Genomic DNA, 5433 nt, shown 5'->3' with positions numbered 1-5433 from the left:
ACTTGACTGAGGCTGAAGTCACTGTGCTTTAAAAAAAGAAGATAATCACAAAACCAAGCCATTTCCCATATTTACCAAAGGACAGTATGCATTATGTAAAATGTCTTTTGGCTTTTTTTCTAGTTTTACCCTGAAAATGTCAAATTGATTTTCACAATGATTATGTTTACATAAAGTAGACATTATTTATTTCATATACTGAAAAAAATACCATGTTTCTCATTCAAAGTAAATGAATGTCATCTGTCCATGGGTTTATTGCAAAATAAATGTTTGTATATACTTGTGGTTGTTTAACTGAATCAGAATCTGAAGTGCATAGCCCTTCTGAGGAGTGTGTACACCATGACAAAATGAGAAAAAAAAAATTAATTTAAAAACAATCGTCAGAGAACTTTGGCACTGTTGATTTCTCTCACATGCCTTGATTTTACAGTTAAAATGATATGAAACACATTATAGTTAAAGTAACATTTGTGTGTCATGGCAGCCACTGTGCAGGGTTGAGTTTTTGTATGGAGTTAAGTCACAGTGTACTACGGTGGCCACAGTAATAAATTCTATGACAAAAACCTCCTTCCACTGAGAAGGAAATGCTACGTATGACTCTGATACAGAAAACAAGTCATCAGCCTGTCTGTGCTCCCAAAACGATAGGTATTTAAAGACTAACAATAATGGGCTCAAAGGGTTGTGTTCGGACCTCTTCAGTTTGAAAGTGATGCCGTTGTCTTAACACACCAGGGATCGTGTATTTTCACAAAGTAAAAAAGGAAACCCATCAAAAAGGTAGGGTAGGGTAAAACTGAAAATAACATGCCACAAAGAGGAATGTCTTTTCCATGATCTAGTTTTACTGTAAAAAGGTACTGAAATATCGCAAATACTGAGAACAAAATACTGACCACACACCAAATCAGGCAAAGGTTTTTGTATGAGCATGAGCCATTGTGTATGGGGTGGAACCACAGTGATATGCAGTAATACAAAAACTTCCCCAATTTCTGCCCGATTGTGCCTCACGAAAAGAAGAAAATATTCAACAAGCAAACCAATTCCCAAAACTACGAAGGGAATGTACTATGCAGTGAAATAGTGGAAGGGTAAATTGTATTTATGTGGAAACATTTGTATCTGTTTAATCCTGAAAACTCAAATTGTATTGTGCAAATATATAATTGCATTAACAAATAAATTAATATTAGATCTTAACATTAATTGGAAAACTAATACAAAAAAATATTACAAGTAACAGAATTTGTGTACTGTCATAGCTAGTGTGCAAGGTAGTTTTTGTATGGCGTTATGTCACAGGGCAGCATATAGCAACGGCCACAATGATACATCCTATAACAAAAACCTCCTTCCACTGTGAAGGACATGCTGTTTATGGTGCTGAAACAGAAAACAAGTCAGCTTTCTGACGCCTGTATATGACAACCAAAACTATTCAAAGAAGAAGCAAAGATTTTGAAATATTGAGAATATTGTGCTCTTACACAGAGGATTCTGTTAGGACATCATTTGCTCAAGATTGATACAGTTTGCTAACATACAGGGGATAATTTAAACAAAGAATTAAAACTAACTAACTAAAAAAATAATGAATAAAATTAAAAATGAATTGCTGAAAAAGTGATATGTTCTTTTACAATTTTTTAGTTTTCATGTAAAATGATACAATATAGTTAATACTTCTACTGAGTACAAAGAGTACAAAATACTGACCATGCAACATGTCAAGCAAAGGTTTTTGTAAACGCATGTTTCACAGTGTATGTATGGGGTAGCAGCCACAGTGATATGTGGTAATACAAAAACCTGTGCTCAACTGAAATGAAGCCCAAAGTCACTGTGCCAAAAGAATAAGAGAAGATCAGGTGATTTCCTTTAAAAAAATAAAAAAAAAAGATATTAAACTGACTACAGTGGAAGGGTAAATTGAGTTTTATTGGATTTTTTTCAGTTTTAACATGAAAAATCTAGAAAATCATAAAACAACAAATTTGTGGCTACTTACAGTTAATTTAATTATAGGTTATTTAAATAATACTTTATATGTAAGCTTTTACCCCAAATTGTTAATAAACTATTAAGGAAACTACTACATTTAAAGTAAATAAAGTAATAGTAATAGCATTCCTGTTTTGCGAGAGCCACTGTGCAGGGTGGACTTTTTGTATGGGGTTATATCATAGAGTACTATAGCCACCAAGGTGATCCTCCTCTGACAAAAACGTCTCTCCACTGAGAAAGACATGCTGTATGATACAGAAAACAAGTCAGAGGGACACGGCTTTCTGCTGACTGTATTTGTTCTACAAAACTCTTGTTATGGAAAGCAAAGCTATTAAAGACTGATAATAATGTGTTTGCGCACAAAGGGTTGTGTTATGAAATCATGAACTTAAAAGTGATTCACTTTCCTTAGCATACACGAGATTATGTAAATATTCATTAAAAATGTTTTTTCACAACATATTTTACTGTAAAGAGTAACTAAAATACAGTAAATACTCCAACTACAAAATACTGGCAACACACCATATCAGGCAAAGGTTTTTGTATGAGTGTGTGCCACTGTGAATGCTGAGGAAGAGGTGTGCCTGTTTGGAATCTGTGTCACAGCAGGAGCAGGCACAGTGATATGTGGTACTACAAAAACCTGTCCTTAGCTGAACTGAGGCCCAAAGTCACTGTGACTCAACAAAAAGAGACGATATTCACCAAAACCAAGCAATTTCCCAAATATACCGAATTACTGTATTGTGCAATAGAAAATTGGAAGGGCAATTACATGGAAATGTTCTTTGTTTCTTTGTTTGTTTCCAGTTTTAGCATAAAAAGGAGAGACACTCAGGTAATTGCCCCAAAACAACGTGCTCTGAAGAGAGGCGTTATTCAAATGACTATGAGAGGGTAAATTGCATTTATCTGATATGATTTACTCTAAAAAAAACAGCACAAACAAAAATCAGGAATTGTAGCTTGACTTTTTTTTCCCTCAAGTATAGTATAAGCAAAAATAATAAATTTACGAACAGATAGCGAACATAAAAAGACCTACAGTTAATTAGAAATCGTGTTATTTAAAGTGTGTGAACTAAAGGTCACAAATTAAGGATCTATTAGATAAATATACTTATATAGCAAGGCACATGTGTTAAATTATGTGTTAGATGACAACCCCTCTGTGTTAAAAAGTCACCCAAATCTTGGATAATATGCCTGAAAACATGTGCAGTGTATGAAGTATTTTATATCCTGTCAAAGCCTGCTGATCATGTTTAATGCTACAGCTGTTTTGTTTCTAATTTGAATAAAGTGAATGTCATTCGTCTATGGTTTTACTGCACAATGTACACCAACAACAATATTTCTGTTTGTTTTATTGTGACATTATCATTGTGAAGCCCCTTTCAGGAGTGTGCAACATGACCAAATTTTAAAGACTAGATCAGATTTTAAAAGTCAATTATCAGGGAAATTTGCGACGCTGATTCTTTTTGCATAGTACGCTCTTAACATCAGTTTTTAAATTAATATGAAAAAACATCATAGTTTAAATATTAGCACTTGTGTGTTGTCATAGGTGGTGTGCAGGGTGAAGTTTTTGTATAGAGATATATCACAGTGCATATAGTGGCAACCACAGTGATACATCCCATTACAAAAACCTGCTTCCACTAAGGACATACGGTCTAAGGTGCTAATACAAAAAACAATTACAAAGGTGAAACTGCTTTATGCTGCCTGTATGTGTCCAACAAAAGCCTTCTCAGGAAAAGCAAAGATGTTTAAAGGTATGCTGGATTGTTAGTTACTGTATATAAACACACTTGCTCGGGAAAGTGAAAGTAAAAGCCAACCTCAGATTAACTCTCCTTTGGCTCTTTGCCACGCTATTTCTTTATTTTTTGGCGTTGTTTCTCTTGAATGCCTGCGCTTTTCGACCTGTGCACTGTGGGAGTACACATGCATACACATCCAAAACAAAGAAAATATGAAGAAAACAAGAAAACACTGGCAGAGGGCAGAGACTTTGTATGAATACACCACCACATACTTATAATGAATATTAAGTGTTGAAATAGAAGGATCACCTCTGGATGAGGCCATACATTTTTTATGAAGAATTCTGCATAATGTATCTTTAAACATTTACAATATAATGTGTTCTTAACACACCTTGACCCAAAGAGAATAATATAAATAATCACAATGTTAAAAATCAAAAATAATACGGTTTCAAAGCATAAACTTTGAAATGAAATAGAGCAAAAGTGAAATGCTCTTTCATTGTTTTATAGTTTTATTGCATAAATGTACTAAAATAGTCTATAGTAAATACTCCTGCATTGTTTGGAGACCATGAGTGCCTGTAAAAAATTTTATCCTGATCTATCAAATCTCTTTTGACAGCCTGGACCAAACTGGTGTTCAAGTCAACCAGCAGACCAACTTTGCCAAAAGTCACTATATGGCTAAACATCGCCTAGGTATGACCAATGTGATATTAAAAACACTGTAATTATGTTTCAAAAAGTACATTTAAAACTAAAATTAAGAATGCTGTTTCATGATTGCCACTAATAAGTGAATAATACAGTGCAAAAACCAACAATGCACCATATAAGGCAAGGGTTTTTGTATGAGCATGTGGCATTGTGTGGGGGTAGCCACAGTGATATGTGGTAATACATAAACCTGTCCAAAACAGAAGTTCGGCACAAAGTGGCTGTTCCTCATGAAAAGGGGAGATCAGGTTATTCCCCAAAACATTATGCTCTGAAGAAAGATAATATTCAATGGACTAGTGAGCTTAAACATTTTTGTGACTACTATAGTATATTGTATTTCAAATGTGAGCCAATGTCACACATTTAGTATTTAATAAGCATTTCATTATCGCATTAACTGTAATTTGCTACATCTTTGCTACTTTAAATGTGCTAACTAACGCAGTTTTAAACTCAAATAAGTAGACATAGTAAGAGATACTGCCAAAAGAGAAATGAAAATGTATGCACATTTCTGACTTGTGGTTGTCAACATCCTTACTGGTTAATATTTATGTAACACAGAGGAAACTATCTTTGCCACAACAGGTGCTTCCGCATCCAGTTAACAAACGGAAATTTTAGACTAAAGGCCAAAGGCTCACTCGGCCACACTGATAATACGTGATACACCACACAAATCAAGGCTGGCGAAACTGCATTTTTATGCTTTCAACATAAAATAAATTAATAAATACGTATTTCATTTGTTATTATGTTCAATGATGGGTTTTTCTAATGTAACCTGTCTTCCATTGCCCAGATATTTGTCTTGCCATACTGACAGGAGTTACTGGTTAATGTATACCTGCAAGTTGTGTCAAAAAAAAAAATGGTTAAGAAAAGATAAACTCTAACATAGTTGTTTTTACAC

General features: G+C 34.1%; 1 long non-coding RNA gene across 1 annotated transcript in view; it reads right to left on the bottom strand.

Moving 5' to 3' along the window:
- LOC148186498 (uncharacterized) overlaps window positions 1–5433 on the bottom strand; it is a 117304-nt gene that overhangs the window by 88181 nt on the left and 23690 nt on the right. The window lies entirely within an intron of this gene.

Source organism: Plectropomus leopardus, chromosome 18, assembly GCF_026936395.1.
Source record: "Plectropomus leopardus strain MGB_pleo_1.0 chromosome 18, ASM2693639v1, whole genome shotgun sequence".
NCBI lineage: Eukaryota > Metazoa > Chordata > Actinopteri > Perciformes > Serranidae > Plectropomus > Plectropomus leopardus.
The sequence above is the reverse complement of the archived record's forward strand: the minus strand, read 5'-3'. Positions and strand labels throughout refer to the sequence as shown.